This window comes from Anomalospiza imberbis, chromosome 1 (assembly GCF_031753505.1).
Source record: "Anomalospiza imberbis isolate Cuckoo-Finch-1a 21T00152 chromosome 1, ASM3175350v1, whole genome shotgun sequence".
NCBI lineage: Eukaryota > Metazoa > Chordata > Aves > Passeriformes > Viduidae > Anomalospiza > Anomalospiza imberbis.
The window spans coordinates 124,361,294-124,387,844 of record NC_089681.1 but is presented as its reverse complement, the minus strand read 5'-3'; the positions used below and the strand labels follow the sequence as shown (position 1 = coordinate 124,387,844).

Here is a 26,551-nt window from a genome sequence, read left to right as displayed (position 1 = left end):
GTGCTGTTTATTTTAGAATAAGAGACATTTACAGGTTTGACTCCTAAAGTTCTCTGAGACAGCCTAATAAAAAGGCACAAATGAAAAATAAATAGAAGAATTGCATGATTTTAATGCAGCATTACCAATTTCCAGCAGCGGCAGAACCAGACTGTTTGTATTTCATAGGAGTAAAGGAGGCTGTCTCAGACCACAAGATGCTTTTCTATAGTTTAACATGTGGTTTCACCATAAATTAAAGCAGAACTAATATTGTAACCCTTAATTTGAGGGCTGCATTGGGTGCCTGGCATAGCTGCTCTCCATGTATTGGTTCAAGCAATTGTGTGCAGTAGGATTGAACAGTAACTTTTCACCAGGAAAAAAGAGTTTCGTTTTCACTGGGATCAGTGACTGTATTCAACCTCTTAGGCAACTGCAGAATCATAGAATGGTTTGGGTTGGAAGGGGCCTTAAAGACCATTGTATTCCAAGACACCCACCATGGTCAGGGACACCTTCCACTAGACCAGGTTGCTCGATGCCTCAATCCTGGCCTAGAACACTTCTAGGGATGGGGCATCCACAACTTCTCTGGTCAGTGTCTGTTCCAGTGCCTCACCACCCTCACAGCAAAGAATTTCTTCCTAACGTCTAATCTAAATCTACCCTCTTTTAGTTTAAAGCCATTTCCTTTATACTATCACTGCATGCACTTGTAAAATATCCCTCTCCAGGCCTATTGCATGCTCCCTTCAAGTAGTGGAAGGCTGCTATAAGGTCTCACTAGAGCTTTTTCATCTCTGGAATACTTTTTTTCTGCCCAATAGTTTATACCCTTAGTTACAACTTCCTAACCACTATTGTATTTTTCAGAGGAAGGAGGGGTGTTTTTTTTTTTTTTCTTTGGTCTGGATTTGTTTTGATATTCTTTTTGTTGATACATTTTCGCATTTTCAATATGAAATATTTTCTTTTCATATTGCTGCTTCATTGTGATTTCAGCTGGGAAGGATTAAACTGGGAGACGCAACAGACTTGGTTTACATTCAGAAAATAATGCAGTCACAACTCTATTTATTCAGTCAATGAGTCCCTGAATCTCATGAGACTTTTTTTTCTCTCTTTTAAAAGTCATATGTATCAGAAGATTTCCTCTGTTTTTAACTTCTATATAGAACTGAGTAAATAATGAAAACACTGTGGAAGAGTCCATGGCCTTTCAGGAATATTTCATAGAAATAATTTAATAGAGAATGAAATTTATCATCTTGCATCAGTTCACAAATTATTTTAGGTGTAGAATTTTCTACTATTATCTTGCTGAGATTTACTTTTTTTTACTAGTATGAATACCCCTGAAATCTACCCAATCAGTTTATTTCAAAGTGAAATTGGTTTGCTGCACATCTGTCTTTTCTCTTTGCGTCTCTGTTAATTACTGGTTCTTGGTTGTGAAGGGTTGCTTAGCATGATGTGGAGGTAAAAGCATTAATTCAAAGCATCATAATAAATATAACAATCTGCAGCATTGCTTGAAGTAAACATGATTTGCACAGTGTTGAACTGAAAAGACCTTGAAGGCAACCATGATGGTTGTAACAGTCTGAATGTGAACAGGGAGAAAGGATTACTTAAAATGCTTGGGTGAAAATACTACATACTTTTGAAGATCCATGCATGATCCTGATTCCATATCTCCTGCCTTTCACTCATTCTCATCTCTGTGGTCAGCTTCAAGTGTGGTTTCACTGACCCATGCTGTTGTATTCCTAATTTGAACAAATATGCTTACATTAAAGAGCCTTATTTTTTTCATTATTTATACTACAAGAAGTAACACCTTCACCTCCGGATCTTTTTTTTCCCTCATTATTCACTGGCTTTTGCCCTTTGACAGCATTACCATTGTGAGCAATGTGGGTGGAGTGACAGAACTGCATTTTAAAAACCTTTACATTTACAAACCTGAGCTGTAATTCCCTGCAGACCTGTAATGAATTTCCACATCCATGGTGTCTTTTAACTGATATGTCTTGGGATTTATTAATAAAAGTTTAATCACATGCAGCCATGTTCTGTTGCAAAGTATGTATGTCAGAGTTTTAATAGGGTTTGAAAATACTTTGCTGTTGGTTTCCTACTGGAAGAATATTGCCAGTGCCAGAGAGATGACCATCACCCAGATTTTTTGCACTGTATTTGGCAGAGATCATAGGAAGATTTCAGGGAGAGGAGTGTTCATTATTTTAATTTTATTGGAGAATAATAGATTTCTTAAAAAATAGGTAAAAGATAAGTGTCTGCTTCTTTAGACATTATCTGTTCCTATTTATCAAGGACTCATGGTTAGTATAGGTAAATGATGTTGTGAGAAAAATGGCTATAAGAACGTATTTAATTTCTTTAAAAGCATACTTTGCTTTGATTACTTCAAATGGAATTGTACTGAAGATGAGAAGGACAGAGATGACTACATCACTTTCTACATGCTGTCACAAGAGTCTCTGAAATAGTTGCAATATTTGAATTACCAGACTTTAGTCATATTATGTATGTCTAATTGTGGGCACAAACCAAGCATGTATTTTTTTTTTTCGTGTGGGCTATTACATGTCCCCTTGCTCTCAAAAAATAGACTGCTCTGTGGTTTCTCAGGTACAAAATCAAACCACTCTGAAGACAGGTGGGTAATATAAATGCCAGGACAACAAAATGCTGTGATTTGGAAGATTTGTCAATGGTTACTGGCAGTTGTGGGAAGGGACTTCCAACTGCAGTGGTCATCATAACATCCAAAACATTGGAAAAATTAGTACTAATGAGCACAAAATGCCTCTGATATCTGTATTATATTCAGTGAGCATGAAAATCTGTCCTTGTAAAATCCATCACATGATTTCTGATAAACCTGAACACCAGAACTTCTTCATAACAAGTGACAGAAGAAAAGCCCCTGCATTAATAAGTATCATGCAAGTAAATTTGGATTTTGTTCTCAGTCATACTGTGTCGTAACCTGCCTCTTTTATTAACCTTGTAGTATCTTAATGTTTACACCCCTGTCTTGGCATTCACAGTGTCCAGAGATACACATTTGAAATTCTTCCTGTTAGTGTTATTTCTGCTAATCAAAGGATGAATTTTCATCTCCTTCATAATTCTCAATTTCAGAAACAGCAATTCAGATAAGTATGTCAATATTTTCTTCATTGCTTCCACAATAAGGGTCAGTGCACATAAATAAACCTGAATGGGAGTTGCATGTGTGAGCTAACTATTATGCACAATATATGCTGTGCAAATACATGTGTTTATAATATCCCAGCACTGAATTATGCATTTTACCTAATTTAAAAGGCTGAAGTCTCCTGCACAACCCACTGAGAAATTTTTCTCTATTTAATGTACTTCTTGGGAGCAAAGACCATTGAGAAAACAAATATATTGTTTGCCCACAGATTTTTCTCATTTAAATTTTTCATAATTTATATTAACTCTTACAAGACTTTTGGTTTTTTTTTCTTCAAAATACAGTATATTGGCAATATAAATGAGACCACATTTATTGTTTGTGAATGTTTCAAAGATCAGAGAACAAAATATTGCTGCAGCAGACTCTCATCTTTTATTTCTAATGACTGAGAGTGAATATGGATACAAATGTATTGCTGACATTTTGAGAATCAGAAGATGTCCGTGATATAGCTGCAGTGCTTAAATGAAAGGATGAATGTTGTGCCTGTGATGGTTTTCAATGGCAAGCAGTTGCCTAAGAAGACAATTTTTTTTCTGTGACAAGTTCCTAAATAATTTCAGATTCAGCCTCTAACAAACTGGCATTGATTTTTGCTGTGGTCAGTTTTTGAATACAAAGCATGAGTCAGAAAGGAAGATGGATATGTACATTTTACAGAAATGCAAGAATTCAACAGTCAGCAGAGACAGGAAGGTTTGCAATGTGAGATCTGGTTGCCTGCATCTTAGGGTAATCTGGCCTTCATCCCATGCTTAAGCATTGGTATTGATTGGTGACCAGTGATCAGTGGTGTAACCTGGCTATGCAATTACCCATGGAACAGTTGTGCTCAGAACAGTCATGTGTGTCCTAGCAAAAGGAAGAACAAATGCACAGACTATGGTGGAGCTCATATACCCCAACCAAACTTCTCATGCCCCAAAAGATTTTGTGTATGAAGCATTTGTTAACTGGTAGTACATAACCTGATCCCCCCAGTGGCAAGGTTAGTAACACAACTAGAGTGAAAATGTGCAGCTGATCCTACCAGTAAGGCCCTGCCTGTGCTGGAACGGTTGGTCTGATAAGGGAGCAGTCCATCTCTTACGAAGGACTTTAAGATCCCTCTTCCAAAGAGATACCTAGAGGCACTGCACTGAAGGACTCTTCTAAATTGACAGATATTTTCTCTTTCCCCTTCTAATTCGGAACTTGCAAAAGAGATTTTGTCTACATATAATTGGGATATCTCTAGGAGAACAGTATACTCGAGACTAGCTTTCATTTTTAATGTAGCTCTCTAAACATGGCATAGACTTCCACTATTTAACTATGTGAAAAACCGTACAATCCAGTTGGAAATCATGACTGTGCTTTCACTATCATTCAGTCATACCCATACATAGGAATTGTTAAATGGTGGCCTAAAATTCTATTTAAGAATCTGCTTTTTTTGCTTCCTTGTTAGTAAATCTTGCCAAAATGAATTTAAAAAATTCCATGACTGTTCAAGCAACTATTTCTCTCATTATTTTTTCAATTAATAAAATTTCGTGTCACTTTCGTCCCTTAATACTATAAAACACTTTCAAATTCCTCAAACTCTGTAATGACTTTTATCAATGTTTGTTATCTCTCTTTTCTAAAATAATTCATCTTAAGCCCACTAATATAATGTACTTTCTTTATAAATAACATGAAGAAATTAGTATAATTGCATGAAGGATACAATCTCATCTTCTGGTGCACTGCAAAAACTTAATATAAGTGAGATTGAATTTTACTTTTCCTCAGTGAAGATAATAGGACCTTTTGTGGCTCCTTTAAAATATATGCCATGTAAAGATTTGTGGTGTCAGTTCTCTTGGGGAATATGATGCCATTATTTGGATCCAGCTATCTTACATGTGTGGACCCCACACCAAAGATTTTGGCTGAAATTTGCTGTTCACTTAGATGAACAAATGGCAAGTCACTGCTTTAAAAGTATTAGAAGAGGACACCAATAGTGTAACTGGGTGTGGAGTGAAGCACATGAGAAAACATGGATAAGTGGAATTGCTGTAGGCAAAATGAGAAGGGGAGAGGTTTATTTAATAAAGAAGTGTGTCTGTTACAGACCAGAAATATATTGTGCTGGGAAAAAAAGTTCTTCAGGAAACTAAGCAGGGTTGTGGGCCTTAATATGGATATAAGCAACATCAATGAGTTTTCAGTGTTATATTGCATTAAATTAAAGCAGTTTGACATTTCTTGTGTCACATTTATTAAAACATTAGGCATTTCATCCATAATATAGCATAGCTGCATCAAAAGAAAAGGAAATATCTTGAAGATGTTAAACTAGTCTGGTTTAGTCTAGAAAAAAGTAATTTTCAGTGTGAAATGAAATATTTTGGTACTATGAAGATAAGCTTTAAAGTAGTGTTGGTTCATTTTTTTCTAGTCTGTTCTTCTGACTTCACTTGATACACCCAGGACATTCTGCTAATGCTGCTTCAAAACAATTATTTTTTTTTAGTGCCACAACATACCTTCAGGAAGAGAAAACATTATGAAGACAATGTATGAAGAAAACACAGAAATGAATCTTGGAATATACAGCTTTGACTCCCCTTGCCTTGCATCACCTTTCTGCAAAGTGAGTGAGTTTAAATATTGTTTTTCCTCAGTGAAGAAAATGTCTATTTCTAAATACCTTAAAAATGTAATACATCATCACAAATTACATCTTCATAACAGTTAATTTTTTCTTCCCAACCCCTGGTCTTAAATTAGAGACTGATAACACAAGAAATGGTATGAAAATAATTTTCATACCTCTGTTTAGTTAAGTCAAAAATTTTTGTTTCACTAAATTGCCTCTGCTGATGACATTAATATTGAAAGAACCAGCTTGAGGAGCTGAATCCTGGCCTTATTTGATTTACTATAGTCAACTTAGAAATGAAGTCACCAGTTAAATCTCTTAAAGGTGTCAACCGTGATTTCTAAAACAATGATATACTCAGATTAAAAGGACAGACATGAGATTTTATTCAAGTATGTATTTTCATTTTCCAGCTGAAAGCCATGAGTTTATTTGTTATGTTCATTCAAATGGTACTTCATTCCAGGTTGCAATGGTATGATTTTTCTGCACGTACTATTAGCTACACATTCACATCACTTTGCATTGTATTAACTAGAGGTTTTTTCTGAAGAATTGGTAACATATATCCTGTGATTATGGAATTGAAACATGTAAATAGGTGTCAAAGCAGTAAAACTGCTAGGCTGGAGAAGTTGACCTGATGTGGAACAGATGTACCTCTAAATGATACAAATCACATACAGGAGTGGGTAAAATGGAATTCTCATTTAATTAACAGGTCCTTCAAATCCATGTAAATAAATAAATAAATGTCCCATTTTATCCAACTCTGTTACTCCCTTAGGAGCTTTCACATCAGATTCTGTCCTTCTTTGCAGAAAAGTACAGGTGAATGGTTGTTATGTCATATAAGTCTTATTTTCTGTCATCACTAAAGGTGCTCCATTCTTTTGGGTTTAGAATACATGGATGAAGGATTAAAGGTATCAAGAGATGATCCTTTATTGCCCAGATGTTTTGAAGGTTTTATATTTCTTACAATTAGAATTAGAACAAACCACAGAAAGATGGTGATGTATATAAGAAACAATCTGTGAGCATAAGGAAATTTGGAAGAGATAGAATAAATAAATTTTATTTTTTTTTTTTCTGTGAGAAGGAAAGATTAATGACAAAGGAACCTTACATTCACCTGATACTATTTTTTGGATAGAAATTTAAGAGATTTGTGGCAGAGATAAAAGCACCATTACTCGGAGAGAGTTTAGGTGGGAGAATATGTCTTCTACTGAAACTGCAGATGTAGTGTAAATGGGACTAGTCAAGTTCTTTAGGTGAGAGGGTAGCATAAGCACAAAGAGAGCAAATTTTGTTAGAGAAATCATCCTGATGTCAATTTCTGTAGGAAAAATTTCAAAATGCAGACAGGAAAGGAACAGGAATTGTAGATTACAGGTCGACCATTGAGAGGGCAGGTAACACTTTTGGAGGGAGTAAAAAGTAGAAGGAAGCATCAGGAGTGTCTCATCAGTCACCATGGCAATGGAGAGATGAGGAATCTGATGGAAAATCATGTGCCCTGAAGCATTGAATGGATGGATTGAGTACAAGGGAGGGGATGCTCAGCAAACCTGAGAGAGGTGCAGGGAAGAGGTCAAGTAAGGTTTGCTGAAGATCTCATAAATTAGGGTCCTAGTTGCTAACAGCAAACTGCTTACATCAGCATGTCCAGACCCATGTTTCTTCAGGCTTGTGCTGAGATCACAAGCAGTCCCACATTTTTGTTTCTGAGACCTCATGACCCAACAATGCCTTTGGTTTTCTAAGCCAGTGAATACAGTTGGCACTGACAAAATAACAACTTTGTTCTTCTGGGAGGCAAATGTCAGCTATGTCTGGTTTTGAGGTAAACTGTTCAGATGGCTTACATAATTCAAGTTTAAAACAGAGAATAAATTAATTTCTAGGATATGGTAGGGATGTAGGCAAATTACCTGTGGTCTGTCTGCTACAGGCTTAGCAAGGTGAAGAAAGGATTTTTATATAATTCTAGCACGATGCTTAGTTTTTGCTCTCCTGTTGAGCCTTGTAGTTACCCCTAATAAAGGGTAGCCAGAAAACAGACCTCATTAGTGAAATTTGGATATTTTCCACTTCCAGGCAATGTCTTTACTATTTATTTTGAGTATTGTACCAGATTGAGCCCTTTAGGGGGAATTTTGCATCCTGCTTCTTTTACTGTACGCAATATTACAAGGAGTTCTTTTATAATAAATGAATCTTAAAGGTGTAGGTACCAAGTTTTGTAAGACTGGAGTTTTAATAGCAGCAGATAAAATTATGTCCACAGTTAAACTACAGACCGCATTTTGGAAGGACTTGTAAATCTTCTACAATAATATGCTCATTTGAGGGAAAAAGAAAGAAAGGCTGGAGTACCAGAGAGTGCTTGTATTGACTAAATTTTTGTATTTTAGCTACCTAAAAGGCCATTTTGCTCTAAAGATGCTTTTTAATTAGATAATTACACAGTAAATTTAAGTAGTTTCTCTAATTTCATTGAACATTAATGTGCTGGGAGTTGAAACTATTCTTTGAATACGGGAGGCAATTTCTACAATCTAGCTTGGTGACAAATGGGCAGGACATAAGGGAGATATTTCCAGTCCTGCTGCATGTACTCTGTCTCTCAAATGAGTATATTTGTTCCCTTTTTTGCTGAGAATATGTTTCTTATGATAGACTGTCAGTCCAGCACCATTTGTACCAGACTGGCCTTTTTGGGACACTGCACAGCCAAACACAGAGATCTTTTGGGAGAAAAGCAAGGATACCTCATCCTATTCTCTGGATGCAAACAGCAATTCCTGTTATATTGTCCTAAGGTGTGTGCTCCCCCTGTGCTCTGGAGCACAGAGCACGTGGAGTTGTGTGCAAGGCTGACCTCCTTTCCCTACTGTTCTCAAGCAACATTGTTTGACTAGACTGGTGAATTATATAGTAGTCACTGATGCACTGAGCATGAATAATTCAAGATAGATTGAATTTTAAACTACTGAGAGCCCTCTTGGAAGATAGATGAGCAGAGGTGGGGTGCAAGTCAAACCCTTGGCACCAAAGTACCGAACCTGAGGCAGAGGGAATACCAAGCATTTAATTGCTTTTGCAGTGCCGAGTGTGATGTATGTCCTTAGCATATGGGCTAGAGCACTTGGGGAAAGCAGATACAGGCAGTATGGAAAAAGGCACATATGGTACACAGAGCAATCCATGCCTCAGCTCAGGGAGGCAAAATACCTCCTGTCTCAGGGCAGATGTTTAGTGTGTCCCCTTAGTGATGCTTCTCCCAACAGATTTCAGAAACTTTCTGGTGTTTCAAGGCTAAAGGGGGAGGCAAATGATCTCTTTTCAGCACTGTTCATTTGTCCTTGCTAGATAAAACATTTTCCATGTTTTCCTCCAAGCAGGGGCCAAAAAATCATTATTTTCTCTCAAAAAATCAAAAGTTTTGGTAATAGTTACTTCTGACTCTCAATTAAAGGGAAAATACAATGCAATTTTTAAAATTAGAAATACTGTTGCCTTCTGGTGTTCCTTTTTACTTAAATAGTATCAGTTTACTGCAGTTTATTAATCTTAAAAAGCGTGATGAAGTATGTCAATATATCAAAACCAAAAAGCATCACTAATATTGCATTAGTGTTCAATAGTGTATTAGTGTTTGTGTACAGTACGCTAGAGACCAGTAGCATTTGCTCCCTTCAACATATTCATTAACAACCATCAAAATAAATAAATAAAATAATAAAATCCAGATGTCCCCTAAATAACACAGCAGATTCAAAAGCTGAATCAATGAATACACTTTTGAAAAACTTGGAGGCTAGGAGACTCTTAAGCACTGTGATACTTAGTATCTCTCATATTATTGGAAGGTTTGGAAGTTTACTTGCTTATCTTTTCTCCAGAAAGATACAATGCAAACAAACCCCTCCACATGAACACAGGAGACTATATAGTTTTTTTTTTTTGGTAGCCTGTTAGAATTCTAAAATATTTTAGTAATTTTGAACAGATAAGTCAGCCTGGACATTTTTCCATCTACTAATCTTGAACTTCAGAGCTATCTGCCTTAGAAGCAGTGATTCTATTTGCTGTAATATGCTTTATGGCCAGATTTCTAAAAGACCAATTAGCCACACTTATAAGATTACATACATACATACATTAATTTCAAATCAATAACAGTTTTCTGTGTAGCTTCTTCAAATAAAATACTTTTTCATGGTTGCAAAGAGGAGGTGCATATTTTTACAAAATATCTAATATGTTTTTATTTAAATAATAAAATCTTAAATCAGTTCATATATTCCCACATGTATGTATTATTAGCACACAATTATAAAATTCCCTATACTATTAGATAGTATTTTGGTTATTTTTATATTCCAATATAAAGTATTCCAATACTTTGCAATCCTGACCTTTCAAATCCTTAGATTTTAAAGAGGCAGTAGACATAAGGTCTGTTTAAATAATTTTAAACACTGTAGCCTTTGAGGCATCCATAGCACAACGGTGTTACATTCTTTGAGATCAAAAGACCAGCAGTTCTGGAGTAAGCACATCCCTCGTGGATTAATTATAATGAAATTACTCATTTGGAACACCATGCCAGAGCTTTGCACTCTCCAAGATGCAGTAAAAATTTCATGTGAATGTTCTTTACACTAGAAGAAATGCTGCAGTGGCAAAAGATGTTTTATTTATAGCAATCCTGTCTATAGAGGAGAGGGAAGAGCTACTGCACATTTTGAGAGCCAATATTTTTACTGTAGCATGTACTTTTCCTTCAGCTACACTACAGCTTTGATGTTTAAAATAGATGAACATCATAAGAAGAATAAAAATGCACTTAGCTATTGTCTTCATAGCCCTCAACTTTGAAATCTGGAAATACCCCTTTTCAAAACTATTAGAGACATTTTTACTTTAAACAAAAAACCTGAAAATAAAAATGTCTGGGCTTTCTGAAACATACTTCAGAGAACAGTGGCATTCTTGAAGATTCACAAATCATCCCCAGTCTGGTGAAGTTGTTGGGAATTGCAACAACCCAAGTGTACTTATAAACAGGACTGGTAGATCTGTAGGCTCACATGGAGGCTCCTCATCTTTATGGCTTGAGTCTGTGCTCCTAATATCCAATCCAGGAGTAGTCCAGCTTAGCCTGTTTTTTTAAGAAGATGTTTATGCAACTCAGCAAAAGTTCAAGACAAAAAGCAGAGCTTTTTCAAACTAATGTACTAACTTATTAGTATAGTCCATGGATGGAACTGCTTCAAACAGCTAAGGGGAGCATGGAACTTGAACTGAATAGACCAAAAGTAGAGTGCTGGAAATAAGATTTAAAGAAGTATTAGAACAAACTACTCTATTTTCCCATCTTTTAAATTATCTTCTGCCACAACTTTATTTTTTGTTTGGAAAGGTTAATTCCTCTGCAATCTCTTGGACCATGCAGCTCCCTGGGCTCTTATCCCACTCAACTGTGGATGACTACCAGGAAGCTGGAATTAGGAACCAGGTGATAAACCTTTCCAGTTAAAGAACAAAAAATTTGAAGAACAGCTGATATATGAGAGCTATGCGATGCTTGACACGATGGTGTCTTTATTCTTACACTGTCTCTTGATTTTTTAAAATGATGGGAGGGTGCATGGTTTCTCTCTTTAACCATAGGGTCTAGGTTAACCAATCAAAGCAATATCTTGTGGCAGGGAGCAGTGCCAAGTGAGGGTCAAAGCAACCTTCCCATTAGTGCATATTTGTTATTTATGAACACGGCTGTGCTGTTCTGTCCCTTCAGCAGTGATTTCACTCTGGAGGCCAGAGGACACACACCACACCAGGTCACTGACACCAGAGAATACCTTCATAATGTTTGAATCTTTTTTTTTTTTCTATTTAGCAAGTTTTCTTATATTTTTTCTTATTCTCCCGAAAGGAAATAAATGACTTTACAACAAGCATGCTGGTTTATCCCAAACTCTGAAATGGTAGTACCTGTTTAAAGTCTCACATGGGACTTCTTCCTTAAAGAACCCTACAAAGGTAAACATTAAGATTAGCTAAAACAAAAAAAAAAGATAAAATCGGTTTAATAGGAAATTGATTTTAAAAGATCTCTGTAGACAGAACCTCTGTTAGCATAAATGGATTTTCTCTCTGTATTCTTTGGGTCTATTTATTCTATCCAGGCTAACACACATGAGATAGATCAGATTTCAGGTCCAGGGATCCAGTAAGGACATTGAACCCTTGATTGACAAGTTAACAATTTTGTTAACATAAACCATTACATTAAAGTGGCAAAACACTTTTTGATTCCCAAACATATATAGATTTTATCCCTATCAATGGGCTCCATGTAAGAAAATTGGCTTTTCTGAGAGCTAAGAGCAAGAGATGATTGGAGTGAGACTGTACTAAAGACTCTATCTACTGAGACTGGTATTTCTACTGATGAACTTAAAGGGTATCATAAAGCAGATTTTCACAGTTGGAAATATTGAGGTGACAAATGTGAGGTGGCAACACAACATTCTAAAGGTGACCCTGCTGCTTGAATGGTTGTGCCAGAATCTCTGACAATCTTTATTTCATTTATCAGAATTTAGAAGCTGATGGAGAGAAGTTGTACAAGATTAGCTCAGATTTCTTAGACTACTCATTTTAAAAATCAACATGAACCTTGACTATAAAAATTTGGAAGTTCCAGCTGAATGATGGGTAGACCATTAGATTGAATAATTTTTTTAGGTTGGAAATGAAAAATAAATAAAAATAAATTTCACTTTGATCAGGTTTGAATCTCTTTTCATATTGAATGATAACAGGGTACCTTAGGTAAACTAAAAGCAGTCCTAGAATTATGAATGATCTTCTAGAACTGAAAGCATAGGTATACAGTGAATATGAGACAGAAAATATAATTAATGTTACAAAAATTTCAGAAGAGCTGAGTTTCTATAATTTCATTTTAAAAGCAAGAGAGGCCTATATTATTTCTAACCTCAATTATGTCTATCCCACCGTTCTTAGCGATACTTTTACCAATTTCTATCACTTTAAATCACTTCTCTCACACCAGCCACTTAACCATAAACAATGCAGTTTTCCTTCAGTTTCATTATATTTGTGAGCATGAACTTTACTATATAAGGTATGTTTTATGTAACATCAACTTCAGCAGTTTTGACAGAAATCCCAGCAGATTAACTGAGTTATGTAGGAATAAAAATTCCATATAATCATGTAGGATTACATGAGATGAGATGAACAGATTTGACTTGTTTTGAAGTCCAAATGAGCACACTCAACTGTGACTGTACCTTCATGAAACTTTTATCATCTTCCTCTTGGAAGTGCAAACTATTCTATAGTTTTATTCAAGATTTCTGTGTAGCTTTCTAAGACAATGTTAATGCTTCAGTGAGTTTAAAGCCAAAAGACATCTTATTTTTTTCCCAGTGCTATCCACTGTTCCTCCTCATGAAACAGGACACATCAGCCTAGAAGTTGCTATTCCAGTTTAAAACTTTATTTCTAAGGAATTTTTATAAGTAGATCCTGAGAGTTATGCAAAGAGGATTTTAAACCATTGTTTCTTTCACTGAGAGCAGTGTAGAAACATCTCCGAAAGTACTAGTGTTGGCACATTCATGGTGCAGTATGAGAAAGAGGGACTTGTTAATATCCAGAAGTAGTAGACTCATTACCACAAAAGTTTGACTAAGCCTTGCCTACTATGCTCCTATCTTAAAAGGAGCTTAGAGTTCTTTACAGTCTGATCCATTGTATGGAATGTCTGAGAATTTAACCCTACTCCAGCTGAAACCATTACAGCACTTGTAAGAATAATTTTTATCTTAAAATTAATTTATGTCAATGAATCATAAGCACAAGATGTTCCTATTCCCATTGGTTGTCCCAAAACTTATTTAATGTGTCTCAGTATTGTTAGTAAATTTGGTATTGTAATTTTTTGGAGGAAGAGGATAAAGGAGAAAACAGGCCTTGGAAAGCTAGTGGGTGCTCTGGATTGAGGGTGGCTTCAGGGTATCAAGGGAGAGAACTTTTATTCTTTTCCTCAATTATTAGAATAATTTCTTCTCAGAATTCATTAGTCCTCTGTATTTTCCTTAAATCTATCTCCTTTTTCACATAGCAATATATTTTGTCACCCCTTCCAATTAATGTGCAAGAACAACCCACCAATTCTCCTTCATTTGCTTCCTAATTTACTCTAAAGGGAGAGAGAAATTCTGTCTATCATTTTACTAGAGAGAGGGGACAAGATAAAAAAATAGAAGAGAGAACACTGGCATATTCCCTTGCTAACAGGTTAAGTAGAAATCTCGTTATGTGGCAGATTATAGGAGAATTAAAGTCAGCTTTTGTACGCATAAGCAGAAGCTGCCATGCCCTCCTGTCTTCTCTGTACTGCTGGATTGATGTTTGGGCATAAATGATCACAGTTTAGGAAGTGACTGATGAGTGAGACTCAGAATTTAATGGATGTTGCTTCTGTTTGAGTGAAAGAGAAGTGGTACCTCAGGACAACTTGATTCAGCTGCTGCTGCTTTTGACTAACGAGCTCTGGATGAAGGAGAATGAACAGTCATAGCTGGCTTGGGGTGGGTGCAAACATTTGTTTTACCACTGTTCTCATTTTTGTACAGTAAGTGAAATAAATATAGTGACAAATAACATGTTTTTTCTAGAATAATTACATGCCTACTATATTGTACAGGCAATGTACAATATAGTTATATTGTACAGACAATGTTATCAAGGTATCCCCTTCATAAGCAGAACTGTGGCAATAGTACAGTATAGCTAGAATAAGAATTTTTGCAAAGGATCTGTGTGTAAAGAAATAATCTGCTTTATGTAGCTAAGTAGCTCCTCTAGTATACTGACATCTCAGCCTCTAACCAGTGTATTTAGCTGTCATATTCAAACGTGGAGTTTTTAATCTCTATTCAGGGCTTTGCAAAGGAGTAGAATTGCAGTAGAGCCATACTGACACCAGGAGGTTATCAGCATTACTGGTCAAAGGTGGATGAACTCAAAAGTGTTAAAACATCTCAGAAAAGCTTTTTTAAATTTCAATCAGTAAACAAAAAATGGACATAAACCACACCCCCAGAATGTCCACTTTCATTGCATTTTTTTTTTCTGATGTTCTATTTTTAGGATAGCTATCCTCTTGTTCTTGAGGATTTCAGGCTTTTCAGCTAACCCTGCATATCACACAATCATGAGAATGAGGACTTTCCTTTGATAGTCACAATAAAGTGCAAAGGTATTAGCAGAAAAGTCATTGCAGGAATAAATTTGAGGATCCAATCAAACAAAGGAAAGGTGCATGTCTGAAATTCCAAATTATAAAATAATACAGAGAGATGATTCTCCTCACTTCCATTGTTTTTCTTTGTCCTATTTTTTAAGATGGGCTGCAACTGGCTAACTTTTAGCACATCTGCTGGGCCATTGTTTTGGTTGCTCCCTCTTGCAAAAGCAGGAGAGATCAGTTTGAAACTATTATGAAATTTGAGTTCTGTATCACTACAAACCAGTTTTGGAAAAGAAGATTGCAGAGCACATGCCTCTGTGGTGCACACTATCCAAAGTCAGCCCCATAGAAAATACATGGCATTTGTAGAGGCAACTAGACAACTCTTCAGACCCCTTGAAGACTGAAGCAGCAACAATCAGTCAAGAAAGTGAGAATAGAAAATGAAGTGTACACATTTGTGAGATAGATAGAGACCTTTGGAACTTAAGGGAAAGATTATACTTCCTCTTAAATTTAGGCTTGAACACAACCAAAATATCAGAAAATCATCCTGGATTCCTTTGTTTAGAATCATAAATGTGAGGCTATGATATATTCTTTAATATCAAGTCCATCTAACTGTGTCATGATCAGTAATAACCTGGCCAGTGATTCTTAGTGCTTAAGCAGCAGGGAAGATGACAATATGAATTTCAGGTCATGAAGTTCTATCTCAGCTAACCAGCTTAGCAAGATAAATCAAAAAATACGTATTAGTATTACAGCTGTTGGTGGGTAGAGGTTACCAGACTTAATGATAAGGCCAAATATTGGTGTGCTGCACCAAATCCAACTCTAAATTGATTAATGTGTGATATAGGGCTTAGATTATTTTCTCCATAATGACTTAGTTGTGTCTTTGAATACTGTTTTGTAAAAATATGATACCTTCTTTGGTGTTGCTCACTACAAAGCATTGTTAGGCATTATGACCCCGTTCTTTTGGGCGGGTAAGTTGAGATGGCTCTGTCACCTGGAGTTATATTAGGGAATACAAGTGAATGTCAAGTAGCTTTGTTGGTTTCTGTAGGGAATAAATATTAACTATTAGTACCTGTCAAAGATGTGACAGATGGAGAAGGGCCAGACAATACACAAACTCTGATTTCACTGAATCACATTTCACTGAAATGTGGTTTTTGGAGGGGTTACCTGCGCTGAAGTGCAGACTGTGCAGTTATGTGGCCCTAATTCCAGCACAGCATTATTTCGGAGCATTTGTGCTTCATAACAATTTAACCCAGGGATTTAATTCTAAACGCTTGCCTGAACCCTTCCACTGGACTGCCACTAGGTGGGGAGGTCGGCTAACAGTTTGGAAAAATCTGTGCATTTCCCTGGGTGGGGAGTTACAGGATCCATGTCCAGGGGCCGGGGAGTGGGAAACGGATCCCGTGAGCGTGGGACTGCTTCTCCCAAAAATTTATGCCCACTCTGCACAGGAACCCAGTGTGAACCTGCTGCTTGAGTGGGCTTCAGCTGCACAAAGTTACTCCAGCTTCAAGTTAGTTCTGCCCTTTTTCCCTATGAGTTGTGAGATTTTAAACTCCATGCATGAAATGAATTACAATTTAGGTTCTAGTAAAAAAGATGAAAAGGAGATTTGAAGTAAGATTACTTTTCTCTTCCAGTGAAATCTCTCTTACATTTAAAATCTCTACTGTATAATTCCTCTCCTTATTTTCTCTCATTAAAAATTACCAATAAACAAGTAGGAGAATGGGATAATTCTACACACAAAACAAAATGCTAGCTGCTTTATCTAAAATGTCTGATATTTATAATTTTTAGAGACAACCAAACCTTCAATTATTCCCTTCATCCTCACTCCCTCCATCCATCCTTACTCTTTTATTTATCAAAAAGGCATTTAGACAGCACATTTCCATTTCACATTCCCAATAACGATCCCCCACACTTAATTAAATAAATATTTATTTTCATTTAAAACTGTAACTATAATGAGTATCCAAACTACACTTAGAACAAAATTTGGAAAAACATAACACTGTTTAATAGGAAAAATTGTGAAAATTCAAGTTTGGTTTTTCAAGTGAGTTGGAATGTCATAAATGTTGGCTAATAGCATAAATATTTATATGACTGGGTAAACAGTGGCATAAAACATAAAATGAAGATGTTTTTTCTTCCTAAAAGATTAATCTTATAAAAGATAAGAACCTTGCAAGGAAAACAACAATAAAGCAAAGCATCTGTATTTTGAGAATACATTGTTTTTAAATATTTCCTTCTAAGTTATAGTTTGCTGTGCTTGTCAAACTCACAGGACAAAATCCTAATTGCAAGCTTTAATTTCCTCTCCCAACTTACATAATTCATGCCATTATATATATGTGTAGTGCCTTTCCCCGCCTCAAGTGAAAAAGCTACACTTGTTTTCAAAGCCAAACTGCAGTTCTCTGTCAGAGAACAGCAGAGTGGCATCTAATGTACGAAGTGCTGTGAGAATCGGAGGAAGAGGTGTGTGAATGTGTTCTGGGTGCTTTTGTTAACTTGTTCCATCTGTGTTTTATAGATGTTAAAAGTGAATAAAAAAAAACCCAAAAAACACCATTGTTGGATTTTGGAGTTTTTAATTGACCAAAAAATCATCATCAATAAACAGGGATTTACCTATTAAAATACAGTAATTTTCAAATTCATTACATAATATTCTCTCTGACTAGATATAAAACTGACTGAAAAGAACCAACAAATATCAGAGAAAGAGGCAAAAACCAAATTCAAAACAAGTAAACTATTGGGAGAGAAAGGGAAAGCTTGAGCTGGGAAAAGCACTATGTGTTATGGTCTGCTTGGCAAGGTGGTTATTGGTCAAAAGTTGGACTTGACACTGTTGGAGGTCTTTTCCAACCTAAATGATTCTGTGATCTCTAGCAAGAAGAAAATGAACTGTGGTCAAGTTCATATTACATAAATACATGGTGTTGATTTTATTTTTTAATTTATTGTTTTAATTTTGGAAGTTGTTTTCTATTAAAAACACAGAGGCAGAAATGCATTTCACTCCTGCTGCTGTTAGCTTAAAGAAGAAATACAGCAAATGGTTTCTGGTCTTACTGCTGTGGGAGACAGCTATACGGGCTGTCAAACTTTGTTATATAGAAAGCTGTCTAGCCCTGACTGAAATTCAACCAAAGTGATTTTTATATTTGAGATAAGATTTGGATAAAAATCAGACAAAATACCACAGCCTTTCCATGTGTCAGGCATTTTCTCAAAACCAACCTTCCCATCTAATGCTGCTTCCCAAATTTATCTGGGCATAACTAAGTGAAATGATCTTAAATCTGAGTGACACTTGTATGTTATGATGAAAAGACACTCATATATCTTACAGATGACCGCTTGTTTGCATTGGAGTCTGTACATTTTATAAGTGTAAAGAAATTTTTCTCAAGTGCTTTCTCAAATTTTCCATTGTGTTTAACTTTCAGGGAAACTTCAGATTGTTGATGGCAGATTGGAAATGGAATTCTTGACTTGCATTTCTGTGCTGAAAGCAAATGAGCAAACAAAATATTCCCCATAGTTCTGAACCCATAATGATAAATTATTCTAAAATGTGGAGAATTTAGAGAATATAAGTTTTCAGGTTTCGGAAGGGAGAGGTAAAATATTACATCCACTGTATTTCTTTGGTCTATTTTTTCTTGTCTTACACGACTTAAACACTGTGTTATATAGATTTCTTAGGTCCAAATGAAAGAAACATCCTTTTGCCTGTCTTCCTTTGAATCAACTGAGCTTTATATGCAGGATTTAGATCTCCAGCATTTCTATAGTATCATACTGGAGATCATATCCTTGCTCCCAAAGAACTTTTGCAGCCACTGGGTGGAGAACTTGTCTAACAAAATATCTCATTATGACAGAGTGAAAATCAATCCAACTTTACTTTGCTGGCTGGGCAAATTTTTCTAATACAGGTCATATATTAGGCTCTTCTTTTTCAGTGGTCAACGTGGTTCAATTTCCAGCTAGGACATAATTTGCACAATAACCTGAAGTTGAAATTAATACTCAGAAACAAGCTGTACTGGGCTTAAGAAAAATCCATTAAGCTGTCTGCATTAGAGGAAGAAGCTGACCAATGGAGTTGAAGCACATTTGTTATACTGTAAGAAGAAAGTTTCAGACAAATATCACAGGAACCAGGATGACACTCCAATAAGGTAACTTTAGGTTTAATCTCAACTGCAAATAAGAATATTATTACAATGATTTATATGTAGTACTGTCTTGTCTAAAGGAATCAGATGAGATCAGAGCCCCACCGTGCTAAACACTCTCCTCTTGTCTCCAGCACAAGACTGTACCTTTCCAGTGGAGTTTGTGTTTAAGTATATAAAAATAAGCATTATTTGGAAGGCCAAAGAATAAAGCAGAGTGGTCCAAAATCACAGAACTGGTAAGGGACAAAGCTGAGGGCAGGATCCAGGATTCTGAGCTTTGGTCTTGTCTTCTTTATAGAATCATAGAATGGTTTGGATTGGAAGCGACCCTAAACATCATCTAGTTCCCCACTCTGCTGCCATGAGCAGGGTCAAGTTTCACTAGACCACGTTGCTCAAAGCCCCATCCTGCCTGGCCTGGAACAGTTCCAGGGATTGGGCATTCACAACTTCTCTGAGCAACCTGTTTCAGGTGCCTCGCTACCTGTTAGTGAAGAGTTTCTTACTATTATCAAATCTAAGCCCCTCTCTCTCAGTTTGAAGCCATTCCCCCTTGTCCTATGCAGCCTTGTATTCTTGTTGCTCCCAGCCTCCATGACACTATGACTTTGCAGTGTCATTATGTTAAATACATTTCAAAACACAGCATGTGGTATTTTAATATCTGATACAATGCAGAGGTTTTGTGAAACAGGGAGATCTGTGAGGTTCTGGTGGACCCTGTTAGGAACTAGATAATTTGAAAATTATTGCTTTTAAAATAGATGAAGTGGAGCTCTCTGGATTTTAGTTAAAATTATCTGCTGTATATTTCTATTGCAAAAATCTTTGCAATAATGTCACAAAAAACCCCATATCATTGAATAGACTAAATTGTTAATAATATTAGGATATCGCAATTGATATACTTTGATTTAGAAAGATGGAAATTATTCTGGGATAGATTATGCCAGTTTCACTCCCATTTAACAGTAACTTCTGTTGCAAATCATCTCACTGGTAAACACAAGCAAAGTACTATAGAAAAAAACGTGGTCCTGGTAATAGTAATGGCAAAAAACTTTGAATAGAGTTTGAAGAGCAGCAAATTTCATTATTCATAATGAACAACGTGAACTGGCTTCATATGGGTGCCTAAGCAATCTCTCTTGACATCCTTGTATATGTGTATGCTCCAAAAACAGCATTACCCAATTAACCCTTTACTTGCTACCCATGTTGCTGGACAAAGTTCCTGTTCCTAATGATTATTCAAACAATGAGTTTGTAAGTAGCAAATAGACTGAATATTCAAACTATTTTGTGTCTGAATAAACCAACAAAAAAACCTAATTGGCTCAGATCAAATAAAGGCGTCTCTGTTTTTCCTCATTCAAACCAGAAACTAAATTATTTCATGTTGTGCTAACCATGGTATTTATATAAGGATAACCAAAGAGAAAAACATAGTTACAGATATGATGTATTACTGGTGGAAATAATGTTGCCCTTTTACTTAAAAGTCCAGGGAGATTAAACTAATTTTCCCAGAAGCTTGAAACCCAAATTCTTCTTTTTTTTTCTGAGAGAAGTATCCTGTGTGATGTGCTGTATTCACCCATTTAATATGGCATTCTCTCATATGAATGGTGTTAAAGTTCCCAAACAGATATTTAAATATTATTTTTTTCTAGTATGAAATATGTATATTTAATATTCAGTGGCCAGAATACTGATCTGAGCCTCAGGAGAGCTGTTGTCCTTTCACTGCCCTATGAATCAGAATAGCTCAGGAAAACTCCTGATAGGGCATTTAGAGCTCTCTTTTCCACCAACTGGATTTAAATTTGGAGTTTCCCCAAGAAACTGGGGTCTGCTGAAAGGTGTTAGTGGATGAGGGCTGTCTTGGAGAAGCAAGATAGAAATAAGTCTCTTCCTACTGTCATCCCAATATATTCCCTAGGAGTTTAAGTTATGCAATTATAGAGAGGTTCTGTCTTCTAAAAATGCAGAAAAAGTGGTCATAAACTTTCATTACAGAATTAAAGAGAATAGGTCTGGATTCAGCCGTAGCTGTGTGGCTGAGACTCATGAGTTTAAGTATTCTACCACATCCTTTTAACCTCACTAACAGAACAAAAGTTGATATTCCCCTGTTTTCCTTGCTGAACTTAAGTTAGCATATCCTGCCTTTCATGCACAAGGACCTTTATTATAAGTTTCCTGACTTACACAAGTAAGGAGTAAGTGGAAGCAGGGAGTGAGGATGCAGGGAGAACTTTCCCTTTTGGTCCCCCAAAATAAATTTTGGAGAAATTTACCTTTTTCTGTGGAACGAAAAGCTTAGTGTTCCAAGCTGGTCAGTAAGAAGGCTGTCCATATTTGCAAGCACTCTAACCTCACTTAGGTGCTGAACCAAAGCTTATGACAGGAGGCCTGTGGCCCCTTTGAAATCTTTATACTGTTACTAGCTCCACTGTGGAATGGTTTTTTTTTCAGCTTGTATATTGGACTGTGCAGAAGAAAGAAATGTAATCACCTCCTGGCTTTCTGTGCATGTTCAAACACGTTCCCCCTTTCCCTCCCCGACACATAGTTGTCACAGTGTAAACATTCTGCTAAATATTTCCTCCACCTGCTTCAAACAATTAAAGAATCATCTCTTAACAGGAAAAATAAATGTACCAAATGTCACAATGCCTCAGGGGGATCGAAAATGATAAAACAAATGTTGTAACATTCTATTTTTGATCCAAAGGTAAACAAAAGAAATTATGTGTGCACGTGTGTATACACACAGATTCATTCTATTGGTCATGTAATCCATCACTGAGGCTGTTGGTTAAGGGATAAATTACAGTTCCAACATATTTTCCAAACATTTAAACCTTTCTCATAAAATTATTTTGGGCTGAAAAATATCTCCTGCTCATTCTCAAGCCAGGTCTCGGAAGTGAATTTTCTTGGAAGGGTTCATAAAAAAATACGTTCAGTGGTTTTATTTTCACATAATAACTTTGAAATACGTTAGTTGACATTTTCCAGATGCACTTTTGTGCTCAGGAGCTCAAAAGAAGCCCTTATTCAGGAGACAGAATAAGTGACAAAAAAAAAAAGACGAGAAATTTTTACCTTTAACCCTTCTCATTGTTATATGAGAAAAACAGTTTTGTTCTAATAGATACACTATAATATTTTTGAAGCATAAATCTGCTAGTTCTTATTGTCTCTTTTTATCAGGGCTAAATTCTGCAAGAAAGTGTAGATCAGCTCTTTCTAGTAAAGAATATACTTTCTTCCCCAGGAAATTAGGTCTAGACTAACTAGGCCTTTCACTGGTGCAAAGCATAGGAGGTGGTTCAAAGAGGAGAGGAAAGAAATGCCTCACTGTTTTCCCTTCAGAGCTTCCAGGAAGTGATCTTTTGAATTAGAGATAAAACAGGAGATTTGCTGAGGGCTCAAGTTCTGGATCGTGTGTGTGGATGTCTAAGAAATTCAGATTGCTATTTAGAGATTTAGAAATCTCCTGGAGGCTAAAAAAAAGAGAGCTAGCTTTCAGCAATTCTCAGAACCTTATGCACAAAGGATATTTGTTACTATGTTTTTGCATAATCAACCTGCTCATTTATTAGACCCGTATATTGCTTTGTGGTAGTACAGTCTTAGCTATTTGGAAGGGAGCCTGTGGATGTTCTCACTGCTTTCCTTGGTGCCTACTTTTGTGTCCAGGCTTCACACTGTCAGCTAGCCCTGGGATAGAAAGAAATAATCCATAACAGTCTCTGTGTGGATATCTCAAGCTAATCTCAGCATGAAATCACTGACAAATCATTTGACTTGGAGGCTTCAGTTAATTTCTAGATCCATTGTGATTTTGTCAGGCATCTTAGGATACACTTGAATTAGATTTGCAAGGGTTAATGCAAGCACTTGAAACATCTTTTGGAGTATTGACCTGCACCAACCTCCATAATGCTGTGACTACACTGCTGCTCATGGTCCTAATGTGATAGAAAGAGCTAGCTCAGGGAATTCTATGCTCCAGTGCAGTCTGTGCCCTAGACATGTACTGCCTGCTTCTAAAATAAGTGTAAGAGGAATAGCAGGGATTTTGTGAGGATAAATATATGAATGATTATAAGAAGCACAGTTATGCTGAGCCATAAGCCTGCCTAGGCAGCACAGGAGATGCAGTCCTGCAGAGTGAGAGTGTACAATATTGTTGATGCAGTGGCCTTCCTTTTTGGTGCTGCTCCTGGCTAATAGCATTTAAGCTGCTGACATTTGAATCAATAACTAGTTATCCCTTTTCAGAAAGGAGATCATTCGATAATGGAAATGACAATGAAAGCAAAGGTGGACTCATCAAATGCAAAACGAAAGCATTGTTTTCAGCGGCCTCAGCAGAATCCTCAGTTTCTGCTTTCAGAGTTTCTGCTCCTGCTCTCAAAAAACAGTTAGCCTTTTCTTGGGTGCTCTGCTTGAACACCGACAGGACTTTTTAGATGTTAGAGTTGATTGTTTTATCTGCTCAGAGGACATTATCAATCTGTCTTATTTTCATGAGGAAGGTAAATTATTTAAAACTTGATAACATGTAGACTTCTCTACCAAAGAGCATGTTGCTGATGCCATATGCTGGACACTGGCACTTAATGATTTTGAATATGTATGTTTAAGAATGAGATCAAAAAAGAGAAAAATAACTACTGGATTTAAAAGTGTCCAGTCAAAAGTTCATGCACCCCTAGCTTTGTCTGGTAATCTCCTATTGAAATCAATGAAAGTCTCCCTCTGGCTAGATGGAACTTGTTTGGAGTCCATATGAATCACATAGTCATTTCTGTATTTGCAGTTTGAGTTAAACCTAGGGCAACAGTAATTTCCAAAAGGGCAGAAAGGAACTGTTGACAATAGAAAAAAAAAATTGCAAAGATTGGTGCAAGTGAAGGCCTATTTCTATTGAAGCCTTTTAGAAAGGAGAGCAGAACAATGGAGTGAAATAAATGGAGATTTCATTGTGAACTTTACAACAGTATCAGGTTGCAGCAAGAGTTAAAAGTACTTTTTCTGGAGATTATTGGCACAGCATCAGATTTTGAATACAAAGTGCTAAAGAGAATGGAAAAACTTAAGTGTCTTGATATTTTAGGATGTATTACTACATGCACTTCAGCCTCTTCCTCACAGGTTTGGCTCATTTTTCTGAAGCTTTAAATAGCTAAAAAATGGCTTTCCTATGTTTCCCTGATATTCTATTATATTCCGTTCTTTCTTTCTGGCATGTATGATATAGTGTAATGACATCACATCCATTAAATCTGTCTCTCTTGCTTTCAGATACTTGTTTAAGGTTAACTGAGGCACATGGGTTCTATTACATGTGTTTGATGCTATTGAAACTGCAGAGCTCTAATTCATAATACCTTTAAAACAATGAAAGAATAACCTCTAAATGGGTCACTGAAGTTGATACAGGGCTTCTGCACTAACAATACCATATATTTTATATGATCAAAACACTTTTCGTTTCCTGAACTCTTCATATTGCCAGGGAATGTAATCCATACTCTGTTTTCTTTTTTATAAGGGCTGATAATTTGATAATAGGTATATTAAATTTAATATTAATACCCTCTTAACTGCCTGAGAAGTGACACCTACAGTACTTCTCATCATGAATCTTTTGTTAAGCAGTTGTTGAACTGGGATGAACATTACATATATGTATATATATACCTACATATATGTATATACATAGAATTATAATCCCAGAAATACTCCAATATGATAAGACTGTTTAAGTCTAACATTGTCATAAAATTAATTGCTTTTTTCCTATATCTCTATTTATGGAGTAGCCAAAATTTGAAAATTGCAACATTGTCTCTCTAACAAGTCCACAGAGAATAAATCAGCTCATGAACAATAAATTTTTAAATATGCTATTATACATATTAGACCTAATTTGAAAGTGGCAGATGAAGATCATATAATTTATGAGCTTCAGACAGGTAAATGTTCTGTGTAAACAGTGAGATTGAGATGGTTCCTTTCCAAGCTGTTTTCTTGGAATTTTTCGTACTTGTCTATTAGACATGATACTCCCCCAGCCCAAAGCTTTTCTCTTGCATGCAAGGAAAATAGAGGAAATAAATTTTGACATCTGGAGATGCAATGCAGTGTTGCCTTTTTGTATTGTTTCAGTTTGGGGTAGGAGCAGGGCAAGAAAAGGAGGTATTTGTGAATGTTTGATTAATTTCTTCTTCTTTTTTTTCCCCCCAGACACTATCAAGAAAGTAGATTTCTTCCAAAATTTTACAAAATAACACTTTTTTCAAATGAATTTTCACTATAATTGCAGTACCCATTTAAAATTATTTTCTTACTGAAAAGTAGACCTAAAATATATTTATTTAATAAATAACCAGCCTTTTTGCTTCATGCTTTAAACCCTGATTTTAATTTTATTCTTTTTCCCTCCATCTTACTGGTTAAATAAAAATAATAGCCTGCACAGTGGGAATGAAATTGAAATTAAAAATATTATCTATTTTAAAAGCATTTAAAATCCTTCAAAACCCTAGAAAAAAAACATAATTTAATGAAAAATATACAAGTTATTGTTTTGGGTTTTTGTTCCCAGACAAGGTTTTTCTTCAGAAATGGGCATGAATCATGGTAAGTTTTTTCATAGTAGTAATCAGAAAGCTTTGCAGCTGAAACCAGTCAAATTACGGCTTCTAAATGTAGACTTTTTTTTGTTAAATGTTTAGTATAGCCATTCGGGGAAACATAATGTTGTTTGCTGCTAGCTAGCACAGATTGAAAGTATTTTTCAGTCTCGATGTTGAGTTGTCTGAGAACCTCTGTTTATATTGCATCCTATTTATGCAAGAAAATGAACTTCATTTTGATGCTAGTATCTTTGAAATAGAGGATAATTTGCACTGCATGGATTCTGTCTGCAATATCAGCTAAGTTTGCAGAGAAAACTAGTGGTAAAAACAGCAATGTTCAAACAATTTCACACAACCTTATCTGTATTCTATACTGGTAGAAGTCTATGGATTAGAGGTGTGACAATTTACTTAAACGTTACACCAGTGTAAGTCCTAATAGCTCTTAGTGTAATTTTATATGTTAAATTTCTAAATCAAGTG

At 36.0% G+C, this 26,551-nt stretch overlaps 1 long non-coding RNA gene across 3 annotated transcripts in view; it reads left to right on the top strand.

Annotated features, from left to right (window-relative positions):
- Positions 1-26,551, top strand: part of LOC137485530 (uncharacterized) — a 259,654-nt gene that overhangs the window by 224,899 nt on the left and 8,204 nt on the right. For 2 of the 3 annotated variants that reach the window (XR_011005359.1, XR_011005356.1), the window contains exon 4: positions 5,739-5,858. This is a non-coding gene — a long non-coding RNA (uncharacterized lncRNA). Of the gene's footprint in view, positions 1-5,738; positions 5,859-19,190; positions 19,410-26,551 lie in introns of all 3 variants that reach the window. The other variant, XR_011005360.1, reaches the window with a different exon arrangement.